This window comes from Camelina sativa, chromosome 8 (genome assembly GCF_030686135.1).
Source record: "Camelina sativa cultivar CO46 ecotype springtype chromosome 8, ASM3068613v1".
Taxonomy (NCBI): Eukaryota; Viridiplantae; Streptophyta; class Magnoliopsida; order Brassicales; family Brassicaceae; genus Camelina; species Camelina sativa.
In genome coordinates, this window is record NC_141887.1 from 12,500,367 (window position 1) to 12,517,389 (window position 17,023).

At 39.7% G+C, this 17,023-nt stretch overlaps 2 non-coding genes across 2 annotated transcripts; one reads left to right on the plus strand and one right to left on the minus strand.

Annotated features, from left to right (window-relative positions):
• Positions 1-840: 840 nt before the first annotated feature.
• Positions 841-946, plus strand: LOC147940004 (small nucleolar RNA R71). Its single transcript, XR_015564863.1, has one exon. It is a non-coding gene; the product is annotated as a small nucleolar RNA R71 (small nucleolar RNA).
• Positions 947-16,705: 15,759 nt separating this feature from the next.
• LOC147940005 (small nucleolar RNA R71) lies at positions 16,706-16,811 on the minus strand. Its single transcript, XR_015564843.1, has one exon. It is a non-coding gene; the product is annotated as a small nucleolar RNA R71 (small nucleolar RNA).
• Positions 16,812-17,023: the final 212 nt, after the last annotated feature.

Below are 17,023 nucleotides of genomic sequence, written 5' to 3' on the forward strand. Positions count from 1 at the left end.
TCCTCAGTGGCTTCTTCCTCATGAACTTGAATGGCTTTGGCTGTGAACTCCCTTTGATTTTGGACAGCTTTTCCAGGGAGTTGGTTGGGTTTTGGAGCTGAAGAAGAGGCTATGTTACTCTCCATGTACTTAACTCTGGAATTCAGACCCTCAAACTTCATATTCAGATCATTGTATTGAGATGTGAGCCTTTGGTTTAGCTCAGCAAACTGTTTGGCTTCCTCTATCTTCCCTTGTGTTTGACAAATCAACAGCTGTTGTACCATGGCTCTAAGGTCTTGTTCCTGGCCTTGGTTAGTCTGAAACCCTGGTGGGGGACACAACTGGGGCTGGAACACCTGTTGCTGTTGTTTGGGGACATAGTTTTGGTGCTGTTGAGGCTGTTGAGGAGGGTAGACTTGATCTTGTGGGTTGGCCACATTTGTGCTCCTATAGGACAGATTATTGTTCCTAAACCCTCCTTGGTTCTAACCCTTGAAACCTCCTTGGTTTTGCATATAGCATAACTCAGCAAACTCATTCTCTCCCTCTTGAACTGGAGGCTCCTCTTCACTAACAAAGTGAATAGACTTTTGCTGACTTAGCAAGATCCTATCAAGCTTTTCATTCACCATTTTCAGATCCTTCTTGTACTTGTCTTCTTGATCAGTTGATGATGACCTTATGGTTCTGTCATAGTCCTCATTGTAGTTCCCATCAGACTGTGCAAGGTTCTCTACTAACTCCCAGCCTTCTTCCACATTCTTATTGAGGAAGTTTCCATTGGAGGCTGTATCAAGAAGCATTCTGAACTTGGGAAGCACTCCTCTATACAATGTGCTCAACAAAGACTCCACACTGAAACCATGGTGAGGACACTGAGTTTGGTACTCTTTGAACCTTTCCCAAGCTTCACAAAAGCTTTCATTACTCCTTTGAGCAACTCCAGAGATCTATTCCTTAGTCTTGCTGTCCTAGCATTGGAGAAAAACTTGGCCAAGAAAGCCTTCTTGCATGCATCCCAAGTAGTGATTGCACCAGTAGGGAGAGTCTTTTCCCATAAATGAGCTTTGTCCCCAAGTGAGAAAGGGAACAACCTCAGCTTGAAACCATCTTCACTTACTCCATTGATCTTGGTAAGACCACAGATTCTGTCAAACTCATCAAGATGATCTAGTGGATCCTCCATAGGCAATCCATGGAATTTATTGGCCTGAATCATTGAGATCAATCCACTCTTGATCTCAAAGTGGTTGTTGGCAACAGTTGGTGGCACAATGCCAGCTCTTTGGTTGTGAGTTTTGGGTGCATCTCCAGCACCAATGTTCCTTGGTCTCTGAACCTGATCTTGTTGATCCATAGCTACTATAACCTCTTGTTGTTGCTGAACAACTCTCCTTTGCTTAGCTCCTAAACTCTTGGTCTTGTTGTTGATGTTGTCAATAGGCCTAAGAAGATTGTCCTTTCCTTTAGACCTTGTGTGCATTAACAGACACAAACGATTTTTGCTAGGCAAGCGACTGAGCACAGGCTCAAGTAGGAGGTCAAGTCGACTAGAGAATGATGGTTATAGAGATCCGGCTTCTGGCTCGAGCAGGTGCTCGATCACGACTCGGTCGAGTGGTGGTCGAGTGACTGGTCGAGTGGTACCTGAAATGGAACTTCAACCCAGAAACAGAAGATTCGAGTACAACAACCTCACAAGCGTATAAAAGAACTTAATCTTAGACTAATATGGATCCTAAATGTCACAAAACACACTCAAATGGGCAACGGTGCCAAATTGAAACAAGTTTATTTTGTGGTGTGAATGATGATGTATGCAATGGTGAGATATGAATGGAATGATGGATGGGTGTTTCAATTCCCCTTATGCTATTGCAGTACAAGAGGTATCAATCCTAAATGAGTGTTTGTGAACAATTAAGATATGCATATGAATCTAAGTTAAGACAAATGTAAAGATTGTTTGTTACTAACAATCCTAGGAAGAAAATGTAAAATACAGAAAATAAACTACAAGAACTAACAACTAGATGCAAATGAAACTGAATGATTGAAACAGTGATAAAGCAAGAACAGAAACAGAGACTACTACTAATGAACTAATGCAAGATAATTAATGAACTGAAAACTAAATGTATGCAACTGGAATGAAACAAGAATGAAACAAGACAAGCACAAATCATAGACACAGAGTTCTGGGGATGAACTCGAGCAGCACTCGACCGAGTGTAGGTCGAGTGGGTGGTCGAGCTAGACTAGACGCAGAAACAGAGCAATGCAATAAAAACAGAGTAATGCTAAATCCAATCAAACAACAAGCAAGCAACAAGATTAAGACTAAGATTTCAATAAACAAAGAAGGTCCTGAGGATGGATTCATGGGATGGACTAATCATTGTGGTTATCTAACTTGGTCAACAAACCTCAAGCAAACTTTGAGCTAACCTCTAGACATATTAATCTAAGACAAGTTTCTCCCACTCTCATGGTCAAGAAACAATCAAACCTATGCAATTCTAGACTTGTTCTCACACAGTAAAGAATCTACACAACCAGGCATTAAGCAATACATCTCAAACCAAACAAGACCACTAATCTCTTAGCAAGCCTAATGGTAAGCTCTAGATCTAGCCTTATCTATGCTTCCTAAACATTGGTGTGATGCTAAGAAGCTTGAAATCAGACTCTACCCTCTCAGATATAGAATCAGCATTAAGATCATCTACCCTAGAAGAGATCTACAACAATCAAGCTTGACCAAGTCACACAAACCACAAGATCAATCCATCCTAACCCATCCTCAAGATCCTAAGGAAACTACTCACAACAATACATGGTGATCAAAGTCAAAAACCCAGAAAATATTGAAACTTGCATTATCAGAAAGATTAAACAAAGATCTTCAATATTGATGAAAGGATGAAACTCAAATTCTCAATATCTTGAAAGTTATAGAACCAACAAAATATAAGAATCTAGTCTTCTTTCATAAGGAAGTACAAGATCTTAAAAATAAAAATGCAAAAGGAATAAAACTAAAAAAGGTAAAAACTAGGTTTAGGGAATATCTAAAAAGTTGCACACTTTGGTGGCTGCAGGTACAAGGCCTTATATAGGTGAGGAGGTGGAAGCCCTAAAAATAGAAAAAGTCAAAGTAGTCAACGGCTCGGTCAACTCGACCAGTGCTCGGTCGAGTCCATGGTCGAGCTGGCTTCTCTCGTGCACACTCCACTTGGTCGAGTCCATCTACCCACTCGGTCGAGTGCTTGGTCGAGTTGGACTCTGGACCTTGGTTCTTCCGCCTTAACTCTCTTGCTTTCCCTTCAAGATTGCTTCACTTCTCCTCAGGATTGTTTCCATGCTCCTTAAGCTCCAAAATCACCTGTTTATGCATGAAAAGATGCAAATGCAATGCAACTAAACTCTAATGCATGATTAGTCCTAAAGCTACACAATAATGATGAAAATGGCTAGCAAAAGATGCAAAAGATGTGAATAAACTAAGGGAAACCATGGTAAAATATATGAACATCAAAAGCCCTATGGGCAATCAAACTTTTGAACTTGGATCTAGAGACAGCACAAGCTAAGAGAAGCCTTGAACTGCATGAGCTTGAGGAAATCAGATTGGAAACTTATGAGAACTCCAAAATCTACAAGGAAAGAACTAAAGCCTTCCATGATAAGAAGATTCTCATCAAAGACTTACAGGCTGGAGACCAAGCTTTGCTTTACAATTCAAGACTCAAGTAATTCCCTGAGAAGTTAAAAAGTAGATGGGGAGGCCCTTTTAAGATAAAGGAGATCGTACCATATGGGGCTGTCACACTTCTCAACAAGGATGGTAGTGAGTTCACAGTCAATGGTCAGAGAGTTAAGAAGTATTTGGGAGAAAAGGAAACACCTGAGAAGTTCACAATGCTTCTCCAAGATGCTCCACAAGCCTAAAAAGGACACCCAAGTCAAGCTTAGTGACTTTAAACAAGCTCACTAGGGAGGAAGTCCCTAAGGTATCCATGTACATATTGTTTAAGGTTTTTGGTATTTTGATTTTTGTTTTGGTATTTTCATGATCAGGGAAGCAAGGGAGACCAGATAGAAGAGGAAAAGAAGATTCGTGGTCCAGCTCGACCCCCCCACTCGAGCACGTACTCGACCGAGTCCCGGTCGATTTCCATCGTCGAGCTGCCCCAATCTCCACCTCCAAGTCACCAACAAGACCCCAACTACTCCTATGACAGCATGCAGATGGATGTGGACAACTACTTCCACAATCCCTAAGGTACCACTATCACCTTCACTTGTAGATATCATTGCATTTGACATTGTGTTTTGTTTTTTGTTTTTCATCTTGAATCCTCAATCAAATTTCTTTCACACAGGGACTGTGTTTGACATTGTGTTTTGTGATTATTATTTCAAAATTTTAGCATCATCATGTTAATACTTGCATAGCATCTAAGGCATAGAAAAACCCTAAAAATTTGAAATTTTTTGCAAAAATCTTTATAAAAAAAGAGTGTTCATGTAGTTTGCACTGCACATTAGGATCTTGTTTAGCATGTTTCATGTAGGATTGTATAGTATTTGCATTAGGGATCTATGATGAGTATTCCCTTGTTAGCTTGTTTATTCATTTGACTTTTTGTATTTTTAGGGCTTCCACCTCACCTCCTATATAAGGCCCTTGTACCTGCAGCCACCAAAGAGTCCAGCTTTTTAGAGAGTCTAAAACCTAGTTTTTACCTTTTTTAGATTTTATTCCTTTTGCACTTTCTTTTATTTTTTAGATTTTGTACTTGTTTAAGAAAGAAAGACTAGATCCTTGTATTTTGTTTGTTTTATAACTTTCAAAATATTAAGATTTCGAGTTTTATTTCTTCATCAACATTGTAGATCTCTGTTTCATCTTTCTAATGATGCAAGTTTCATTATTTTCTGGGTTTTTGACATATTTCACCATGTGTTCTTGTGAGTAGTTTGCTTAGGACCTTGAGGATGGGTTAGGCTGGGTTGATCTTGTGGTTTGTTTGATTTGGTCAAGCTTGATTGTTGTAGATCTCTTCTAGACTAGATGATCTTAATGCTGATCCTATATCTGAGAAGGTAGGGTTTGATTTCAAGCATCTTAGCATCACACCAATGTCTAAGGAGCATAGATAAGGCTAGATCTAGAGCTTACCATTAGGCTTGCTAAGAGATTAGAAGTCTTTTTTGGTTTGAGATGTATTGCTTAATGCCTGCTTATGTAGATTCTTTACTTTGTGAGAACAAGTCTAGAAATGCATAGGTTTGATTGTTTCTTGCCATGAGAGTGGATTAAACATGTCTTAGAATAGTATGTCTAGAGATCAGCTCAAAGTTTGCTTGAGATTTGTTGACCAAGTTAGATAACCACAATAATTAGCTCAGCCCATGAATCCCTCCTCAAGGCCTTCTTTGTTTATTGAAATCTTAGTCTAAATATCATTGCTTGCTTGTTGTTTGATTAGTTTTTGCATTGCTCTGTTTTTCTTGTGTTGCTCTGTTTTCACGTTTAAATCTAGCTCGACCACGTACTCGACCTACACTCGGTCGAGTGCTGCTCGAGTTTCATCCCCAGAACTTGTGTTTTTGATTTGTGATTGTCTTGTTTCATTCCTGTTTCATTTCCATTGCATTCACTTAGTTTCCTGATCATTACTTGTCTTGCATTAGTTCATTAGCATAGTGTCTATCTCTGTTCTAGTTTCATTATAGCTTTAATTTGTCTGTTCTGTTTGCATTTAGTATCTTGTTCTAGTTGTTTTTACTTTTTGCATTTCATATCTCATTTTAGGATTGTTAGTGACAAACAATCTTTACAATTGGCTTGACTTAGACTCATATGCACATCTTAATTGTTCACAATCACTCAGATAGGATTGACACCTCTTATACTGCAACTGCATAAGGGGAATTGAAACACCCTGACTTCTATTCATTCCATACATCATCATTCCATACATCATTCATTCACACACCACAAAGAAAGTCAGTTTCATTACTTTGTCCCGTGCGAGTGGTCATTGAGAAATCTCGCGAGACAACCAAAATACACTTGGAAACAGAAGATTGACTACTCTATCCTTGCTACAATTCGAGAAGAATAACTAATATAATTCAAGAGACTAGCTAAGACAAGTACTACAACTCAAAGAGTTAATAAAAACGCTAAGAGATTAGTACTACAACACAAGCAATTCAAGCAAGAAATCAAGCAAGAAAAATCACGCAACAATCAACAAGCAGCAAGAAATAAAATTCAAGCAACCTAGATTGTTCTACATGCATGCAACCTCCCTCTTTGATTTTTATGCAAGTTAAAATTGCGAATAAAAATCTACCAATTTAATCATGCATGCAAGTCCATGGTCCAAATTTTAAGCAAGCCAAATTTGCTAAAATGCATCAAATTCATCATGAAAATATGCGGCTCAATTCTCCAATTCTCAACATGCATGGTGATTCCTAGCAAAATTCTATGTGATTAACAAGAATCTAGCACAAATCCTACCATATTACGCATGCAACATTTAACTAGTTCTAGCATGAACCTAGTCTAAATGCAGCAAGCAATGGGTATGTATATGGTCCATAGGATCCATGTAGCACCCCACACAAAACTACCACAGAACTCACAGCGATTCAGCAGATTGATGATCGGAATTTGATGACTCTCTAATTTACATGTTTTTAGCATCCTTTTTTGTCCATATTTTGCATTGTTCATACCTCTAACTTAGCATTTTTAGGTCATTTACTGTAGGATGTTGCATTTCTGCATTTGCATATTTTGGATGAAAACAGGTGCTAAAGAGCCAAAAATGGGGAAAAACAAGGACAACTCGAGCATGTACCCGAAGGAGCCATCGAGCTGCAAGAACAAGTCTGAACCCCAACACGATCGAGGAGGATCCAAGAGCATGAAGAGCAACCTTAAGATCCACCCGAGGAGTAACCCGACTTCACCCTTGTGTACCCCATCGAGTAGATCATCGGGCAGGTCTGGGAAGCTAGGTCAAATGGGTTTCCATATATAAACCTCCTCTTCCCCTAGCTTGCAAAGCAGTACGCCGCAGACCCTCAAACCAGAGAGCGAGAGCCTCTGTGAGAGAACTGAGCGACTCAACATTTTTCTTCTTGTTTTGCATTGGTATTTTGTAGTTTTCTTATATTTCTATCCTTTACTTTCTCTACTCTACTCTATCTTTTAATACAATGTCATTTTCATTCATTTTGATTGCATTGTTATTCGCTTCTATGTCCGAGTAGTGTAGTAAAGTTTCTAGGGATGGGATAGATGATTTTGTGTTCTTGATCGGTTAGGATGCTTTAGTTCATTGTAAATGATTGATAGATTTCCTTCTAGATTGGTGCTCTTAATGCTGTCAACAGACCGAAAGGTTGAGATTAGATCTAAGGCGTTTATAAATGCTACAAGCCGAAAGGAGTAGATAAAATGCTTGATTTAGCCAATGCTAGAGGTTTACTTAGCTCTGAGTAACAAAATTAGATGAGTTTAAGATCTAGGGCGTTCTTAATGCCTGCTTGTTCATATTGCTAGTGCGACAGTGTGGTAATGTGTTCAATGTTGATTGTTGCTAGTGCGAAAGTGTGGTGACAAGGTCTTAGAGGTTCATTGTCCTGGAAATAATTGCTTGAGGCATGTAAGGCATCCGTACTGGTCTACAACACTTAGGATTCGATTACCCCCATCCATAGGAACTTTCATATTTTATTTCTTTGCATTTCTTTCACTTACTCGACTACTTACCCGATCTGGTACACGATAACCTGTATCCAGTAATACCTCGAGCTGTTCATATCTCACTTGCATACTCGATCACCCCACTCGATCATGTACTCGATGCAAGCAATACTTCATGGCACCACGGATCAGACAACTTCCTTCTCGCATCCAACAGATTCCAACTGTGTCTCTCCTCGGCTTCCGGACAGCGTTCCTGCGCGTTCAAAGCTCCGGCATCTTCCTTCTTCTTGAGAGAGCAACACTTAGAGAGTTTTTGTGGTTTTTCTCTCTTGAGCTGAGAATGAGAAAAATGAGAAGGGATGGCTTCCTTTTACAGAGAATTTGGGCGGTGCTACTCGCCAATGCATGGCGAGCACACGTTTAATTTCTCTCCACTCCTTTTGGGCAAACACTTGGCGCGCAAGTCACTTCCAGCCCAAGGAATCTCCTTTCCTCTTGCATGAGTTCAGACTGGTTGATTTCTAAGAGAAAATATTCTCTTGTCTCACACTTTTGCTGCATGAAGTCTTATTGGCCAACTCCTTAGGAAATAATGATTATGTTTCCTCTTTGGTTTTTCAACAACACAATGATTACTCTTCAAGATTGCATGAAATTTTATTGGCTGATTTCATGAGATAAATTCTCTTTTGAGCCGCTTGACAACCGCTCCGCAAATATCCGAACGCTGTCTGGTCGGTTCTGCGGTTCCGCGCAAGTACTGCGTTTGTCGTGCGCCTCGTCCGCTACGTCCGCTAATTCTCGTTCTCGTCAGCTATGTCTCCGTCCGTACGGCAACTTCCCGTTAGTACTGCAACTTTCCGGTCCCTTCCGTATTTACTCGGTCTGCAACATCTTTCCTTTCCGTATTTACTCGGTCCGCAACGTCTTTTTCCGTGCACGTCCGATCTGTGCGTACCATATATGTCCGTGTACGTCCGATATCTCTGTACCGTCTTCGATCATGTAAGTCCGTCCGTACCGTCTCCGATCATGTACGTCCGTCCCGTTCGTACCTTGGCCTTTTGTGGTTTTGACTTGGCCATTCTTCTTCTTCGACTTCCTATTGGACTTAGCCTCTTGACCACCAGCCATTGGCCATCTTCTAACTTGATGATTTTTCTTCGGACTTCCTTCGGTCATTCTTCTTATTTTTCTCTTCTCCTTCTTGCTAAGTCTTTTCCGGGTCTTTTTCTCCAAAATTTTTATTTGGATTTTTACTCTTAGTGAGGGTCATTACAATGACAGTGCTCGAGTACTCCTCGAACTTCTTCCTCTGCTATGCATCGTCTGAATAAACCATCTGTCCCTTTTTTTGTATAAATAGGGTTCATCCCAATAATAGCTATTAACGTCCCTTAAAAACTTCTTCTTTCTATGGGCATCATATTCCTTAGGAATTTCCCCGCACACCATGTAGTTCACGAAATCCGAGTACCAAGGTAGCTTAACCGACTCTACCGCCATGAAATTGATCACCTTAGTTGGCTCAGTTGTCGAGTGATATATTGTGTGCCCGATCGTGTGGCTCATTTCATCCATATAGTCGATGTGCATAAGTCTCTATTCGGGCATTGAGTCATCTATTGGAAGTGGATCCTTAATTCTCATTCTAGACAAATGGTCGGCTATCCCGTTTTCAATTCCTTTCTTATCCAGAATTTCTATGTCGAATTCTTGCAGAAGAAGGATCCATCTTAGAAGCCTAGGTTTTGTGTCCTTTTTTGAGTAAATGTACCTTAGGGCGGCATGATCCATGTAAACATTTACTTTCGATCTGACCAAGGTGCTCCTTTTTGGTTGTCGCATACCTCGTCTGTGCATCGTCCATTGTTCTGCTGGCATAGTAGATCACATGGAGCTTTTCATCTATCCTCTGGCCTAGGACTGCCCCTACAGCGTAATCTGATGCATCACACATAATCTCAAAAGGATGATCCCATTTAGGTGCCTAAACTATCGGTGCACTCACCAAAGCCTCCTTTATCTTGTTGAAAGCATCTAAACAGGCCTTGTCGACAATAAATTATGCTTCTTTGCAAAGGAGCCGCATTAATGGTCACACAATCTTAGAGAAGTCTTTAATAAATCGCCTGTAGAATCCTGCGTGACCAAGGAAGCTTCTGACGTCTTTCACAAATTTAGGAGGTTGCAGTTGAACAATCACTTTAATCTTAGCTTTGTCGACATCTATTCCCTTTTCTGGGATCTTGTGGCCTAGGACTATCCCCTCCTCAACCATAAAGTGGCACTTCTCCCAATTTAACACAAGGTTTGTCTCTTCACATTTTTTGAGCACCTTGCAGAGGTTTGAAAGATAGGATGAGAAAGAAGCTCCATATACTAAAAAGTCGTCCATGAAAACCTCCACCATTTCTTCTATCAAATCCGAGAAGATAGATGTCATGCATCTTTGAAAAGTTGCAGGGGCGTTCCGCAGATCGAAGGGCATCCTCTTATAGGCAAAAGTACCATAAGGGCAGGTAAATGTCGTTTTCTCCTGGTCGACAGGGATTTGGATAAATCCACTATACCCGTCAAGGAGACAGTAGTAGGGGTGATTAGCCAGCCTTTCCAGCATCTGGTTGATGAAAAGCAGAGGAAAGTGATCTTTCCTAGAGGCTGCATTAAGCTTCCTATAGTCAATACACATTCGATGACCTGTTATTGTCCTTGTGGGAATTAGCTCATCTTTCTCGTTCTTGACAACAGTGATATGGTAGATAACTCCAGCGTCGAGCAACTTCATAATTTCCTTTTTTACCACTTCTTTCAGGTTTGAGTTTAGCCTGCGCGGAGGTTCCACACTAGAATACGAATCATCCTCTAGGTTTATCCTATGGGAGCAGAGATCAGGAGATATACCCTTGATGTCTTCTAGAGTATAACCTATTGCTCTTCTATAATTTCTTAATTGGGTGCAAATCAATTTCAGTTCTTTTTCTGGCAAGCTAGAATTGACAATAACTGGATAGGTTGAATTAGGTCCCAAGAAAGTGTACCTTAGCCCGGATGGAAGAGGTTTGAGTTCTACTTTAGGCGCCCTTGACTCGGTCCAATCATCAGTGGTTTGGATTTGCGACTCGGAGTGGTGCTCGATCATCCTATCAGAAACAAAGGGATATCAATCCAAATTAGATATGATCAGAAACAAACAAGTCAAACCAAGCAATAATTAGGTTTTTATCTAACAATCCTAAAATAAGCAAAGGTAAATAAAAGAACAAGAACCACAGAACCTAAGTACTCGATGTAAGCATTCGGGTACACGATCGGGTGGGATGATCAGCTAAAGAAGAAGAGTATGAACAGCTTGAAGGTATACACAAAGCTGGTGATCGAGTACCAGTTCGGGTAAGGGGTCGAGTTATGAATAAAAACGTAAACAATCAGGATGTGAAAGCTCCTAAGGATGGGGTAATCGACTCCTAAGTGTTCCTGACCAGTTTGGGATGTCCTACATGCCTCAAGCAAATATTCCCTAGACAATGAATCTCTTAATTCTTTCTAAAACACTCTCGTGATAGAAACAATCAACCTTGGTCAATCCCCTACCCAACTCTCGTTAGAGAAACATGACCAAGCAGGCATTACAAACCGATTCATTATTGTCAATAAACTCCTTACACATCTAATCTCTTAGGCTAAGTGAGTAAATCTCTAGCATTAATTGATTCAAGCATTTCAACAACATATCTCGATGGCGAAACACCCTAGATCTAGTCTCAACCTCTCGGTCTGAAAATAGCATTAAGAACACCAATCCAGAAAGGAATTTATAAAACATAAACAATCAAGCTAAGACATCCTAACCGATCAAGAACACATATTTGTCTATCCCATCCATAGAAACTTTATTTCACTACTCAGATCTCATGATAGAAAACATAAAAACACAAGAAGATGAAGATTGCATTGTATTGAAAATAAGGTAAAGGTAATGAAGTACATAATCGAAACTAAAAAGAATAGCAAAAGAAACGAAATCGAAAACAAAGTGGAAAAAGTGTTTGAGTCGCTCAAGATCTCTCTCAGAAGCTCTCGCTCTCTGGTTTGAGTGTCTGCGGCGTGCTTTGGCAAGAGGAAGAAGAGGGGGTTTATATAGGGAAACCCTTTTAACCTAGTTGCTCAGTCCTGCCCGAGGTTCTGCTCGAGGCGGTGCACGAGGTTCAAGTCGGGTAGCTCCTCGGATAGGTCTTCGGGTTGTTCTTCCTGCTCTTAGATCCTCTTTCATGTGGTTGAGGTTCGGACTGTTCTTCTTGCATAATTGCTCCTTCGGTATATGCTCGGGTTTGACCTTGTTTTTCTCCATTTTAGGCTCTAAATCACCTGTTTTCATCCAAAATGCACAAATGCAACAATGCAGCACCCTAAATGGCCTAAATGCAAATTCCTACAGTAAAGGACCTAAAAATGCTAAGGTTAGGGTAAATACAATGCAAAATATGGACAAAAAAAGGGTGTCTAAACCATGTTAATTTGAGAGTTATCAATTGACATTCCAAATCTCACCTATACTCTTATTCTAGCCAAGGAGAAGCATCATGGGAGATACCTGTTCAACTTTGACCACCCAACAGTGGGCAAATCACAGTTTGTTCTACCTAATCAAGCAGCAACAACCATAAGAGAAGGGTTTAACATTGACTTTTGGCCAGCAGCTGAGCTTTTGTTTGATGGAACAGCCCCTTATGCTGAAAAACAAACTGGTGATGTGGATATGGTTGATGGGGAAGAGCAGTTCTACTTTGATGACTATGAGCCTCAACCAAGAAATAGCAAAGGAGTGAGAGAGACAAGCAAGAGGGTGACACTTCTCCAAAGCTGAAGAAGAAGATGGTGAAGATGTCCAAGTTCATCAAAGGTATGAAGAGAGAGATTGCTGAACTTAAGAGTGGAAACTCATCCCCAGCACCAACTGAGGATTTTCAACCAGAGTACTGTCTAGGGCAGAAAACCCTTTGGAACTTTCAATTAGTGCGGAACAGCAAGTTCTGAGGCACTCGACAGGTGCACTCGAACAACCACTCAACCGAGTGCCTCCAATGCACTCGGCCGAGCACTTCCCCATGCCTCAATATGGTTTTCCAGCTCCACAGGGTTATCCACCTTACCCCTATTGCCAAGTTTCTAATTCAAGCATTTTACTTTCTGCATTTACATTTGTTTTATCAAACTGTTTCACCAAAACCACTATCATATTTGGCTTGACTTGAGTCACTGTTACATCTTGATTGCATGCATACACACACTTTATGGATTGACATCTCTTATACAACAACTGCATAAGAGAATTGAAACCTCTTGCACCTGATCATCACTGCTTATGTCTGTTTGATTTTGCATCATTCACTCATAGGTTTATCTCAAGAAAAAGACATGTTTCACCGACACAGACACGACCATGGTGTCGACCGACACCTAACTGGTATTGATCGACACCGTCTTCTCAGACACGATCTGCACGAAGCCGAACGTCGAACCTCAGTTTTGAATCACCTCCAATGCATTCCAAACTCTCCCACACGCTTCAGAATCTATGGAAACATGAAACCAACAAACTCACGCAAACAAAACACCGCAAACAACAAAGAACAGCCAAAACAAAAGAGATCTCAGGCTTAGATCAGCCATGGTCAAACACTCACCTCTTTTGCAGGAAGATTTTGTTGAAAAACGGTGGAACCAACACCTTAAGAAGCTTCTCCTTCGTTCCCAGCAACAACTCTCGCTTCCTTAGCGACAGATCTCACCAAAATCACCAAGAACAAACCAAAAAACCTCTCAACTCACAAACTCTCTCTTTTCTCTCTTTTCTTCTGCAAACGGCGACAAAAACACATAAAATCCTCGACTTGGGTCGCTTCTCCCCTTAAATACTCAGTTTATGATGTAGTACTTTTACTTCAATCAAAATTATCAATCCACAATCTGCATTATTCAACTCACTAAGAATACACAAAGATGCTCAATCTAAACTTAAACAGGAATTGGTTTCTTGTAACAATCTTAACTAACAAACTGATTCAAAGAAAGAAAACAAAACAAATTCAAGCAATGCAAACTCAAAACAAACAAGGACACAACTAAGAACAGACTTTAAATCAAGATTAAACAAGTGAACCTTGGGCAAGGTTAATGACTTGGGAGATAGCTAATCAATCCTAGATGGCTAAGCAACAATCAAGAACAATCCTATGGCAAAGAGCACTTATTCAAATCAATCCATTTCCATGATAGAGATCCTATGCTAATCAAGTGATAATCAACAATTTCCAAATGTAATCACAAGGCAAGCATGCATTAAGAACAAGGCTAAATACAACTAAGCACCCTAATCATCAATTTCCATTGGCTAGGAATGCAAAGCTCTTGAATAGTTTGGTTCAGGAATTTCATCAAAAACCTTATGGGCATGGAAATCCTAATGTCTAGATTCAAGCATTATCAAGTCTATCTAGCATTATTAACACTAAACAAGATAGGAATCACATAAATAAACCCCTAGATATCAAAGATCAATCACCTATCTCCCTAATATACAAGCCCAAAGTTCTAAAGGATCTACTCACTAATAGTTATGATCACACAAAGGAATGGGTTTGATCTTTGTGAAATCATAATTAGTTACTGTAGATTAGAGATTATAAAAGAGGAACTTGATATTAAGAACCCTAAAAGCTGCTAAACAAGAGATAAACAAAAGCTAAGCCAAAGATAAGTCTCCCCTTAATAGGGTTAGAGTATTTATAGGAAAATAGAAAAGAACCTGGGTCAGCCCAAAACAAACTGGGTCAAACCCGGATTAAAACTAAAACAAGTGTGGACTTGTTGTTACTATATTTTACCATATTTAAGGCCTTGTTTAGTTTATGTTTTGCATCATATAGAAATGATTCCTTAGGTTTTATAGCCATTTATGTCCAAATATACACTTAGGATGTTTAGAAGCATGCATTACATACATTTGTGCATTTGGAGTATTATTAGGTGTTATGGAGCTCTAAAAGGGTAAGGAAGGACTTGGTGTTATTTCTGGAGCTAAACAAGAGGACTGAAAGTATCAGGAAGTGGATTCGCAAGGCAACTCGACCACAGCACTCGAGCAGGCACATGGTCGAGTACTCGGTCGGATTCATAACGAGCTCCTCAAAGATCGATCCACATCAAGATCTTCCGTAACCTTCATAACTTTGAATCTGTTGAATATTTGCTTTCACTTCTTTGTATTAAATTGTTCATCTTTATCTCATCTTTCTAATCATGGTAGTTTCATTAATTTCTGGGTTTGTGTTCTTCATGATGATTTTTAGATCTTATTAGTGGCTTAGGATCTTAGGGATGGATTAGGCTGGATAATGGTTATGGTTGTTTAGATTGGTCAAGCTTGATTGTTATATATCTCTTCTAGATTAGATATGCTCTATGATGTTCTTATACTGAGAGGGTAAGGATAGATCATAAGCTTCTTAGCATCATACCAATGTCTAAGTTGTTAGATAAGGCTAATACTAGAGATTATCATGAAGCATGCTAAGAGATTAGATGTTTACTATGATTTTTGACATTGATGATCTGGTTGTTTAATGCCTGCTTTGATATGTAATAGCTAGTGAGAACTAGGTCTAAGAAGTATCTTGGCTTGATTGTTATTGTCATGAGAATGGATTAACATGTATTAGAAGATCATTGTCTAGAGATAGCTCATTGTTGATTGAGGTTTGTTGACCAATTTAGATAGCCATAGCTTGAGTCCATCCTATGAATTCATCCTTAGGACCTTTCTTTGTTTATTGATTTCCCTGTTTAAGTATTGTTAATTGCTTGTTGTTTGCTCTGTTTTCATTATTTGTTCTGTTTCTGTTCATTCGCTTGTCAACTCGACCTCCCACTCGACCATGCACTCGACCGAGTGCTAGGTCGAACTCCATTTTACTTTCTTGCTTATGCATTGTTCTGTTCATGTTTTCTTCTGCTTATTAGTTAATTCTGCTTAGTCTTGTTTATTGCACTTGTTCTACAGTTTAATTCAGCATTAGTATTGTCTTAAGTTGCCTTAGTTCATTGCATTTCATTATTGTCATTAGGTTGTTAGAAACAAATCAACTTGATATTTGGCTTAACTTGAATGCATTGATCACATCTTGACTGCTTACATATCACACTCTTTATGGATTGACATCCTTTATGCTACAACATCATAAGGGAATTGAAACACCTTGCATTACATTCTGATCATTCATACTTATGTTTGTTTGTTTGATTGCATCATTCATTCATTCATAAGTAGATACTTGAAAAAGTCCTTGTTTCAATTGGCGCCGTTGGCATTAGGGTGTTTATATGTTCCAGTCGAGATTTCATTGTTTCAAGATTCAGCTATGTTACTTTTGATTCTATTACTCACCTCTTTGTTGTTCTGGTGTTCTGTTTTGATTCTCAGGTACCACTCGTCTAGGCACTCGGTTGAGTACCTCAAAGCAAACGGTCGAGTGCTTTTTCGAGCACCTGTTCAGAGTCTCAAAATCAAAGAAAAAGAGGTGGCAATGGAACTCCCACATGATCAGACTGAACCTCAAAGGAGAAGGAAGATTGGTGATAGTGATGCTCCCACAACTCATACTCAGAGATTTGGGATAGTACCTCCTGCTGTCCATAACACAACCTTCACAATCAAGAGTAGTCTTATCTCAAGGGTTCAAAGCACCAAATTTCATGGACTGCCTACTGAGGACCCACTTGCACACCTTGATGAGTTTGATAGGCTCTGTAGCCTCACCAATATAATTGGAGTTAGTGAGGATGCCTTGAAGCTGAGATTGTTCCCTTTTTGTCTAGGAGATAAAGCCCATCAATGGGAGAAGACTCTACCTCCTGGAAAAATCACCTCTTGGATTTATTGTAAGAAGGTATTCCTTGCAAAGTTCTTCACTAGCTCAAGGACTGCATATTTGAGGAATGAAATTTCAGGATTTCTCCAAAAGAACAATGAGACCTTTTGTGAGGCATGGGAGAGGTTCAAAGGATATCAAACACAATGCCCACATCATGGATTCAGCAGTGAATATTTGTTGTGTACTTTGTATAGAGGTGTTCTTCCCAATATCAAGATGCTCCTAGACACAGCCTCCAATGGAAGCTTCGTGAATAGAGATGTAGCTGGAGGTTTGGAATTAATAGAGAACTTTGCTCAGTCTAATGGAGATTATAGTGACGAATATGATAGCAGCTTAAGGGGAGGTGTTTATTCTGAGGAAGAGCATAGAA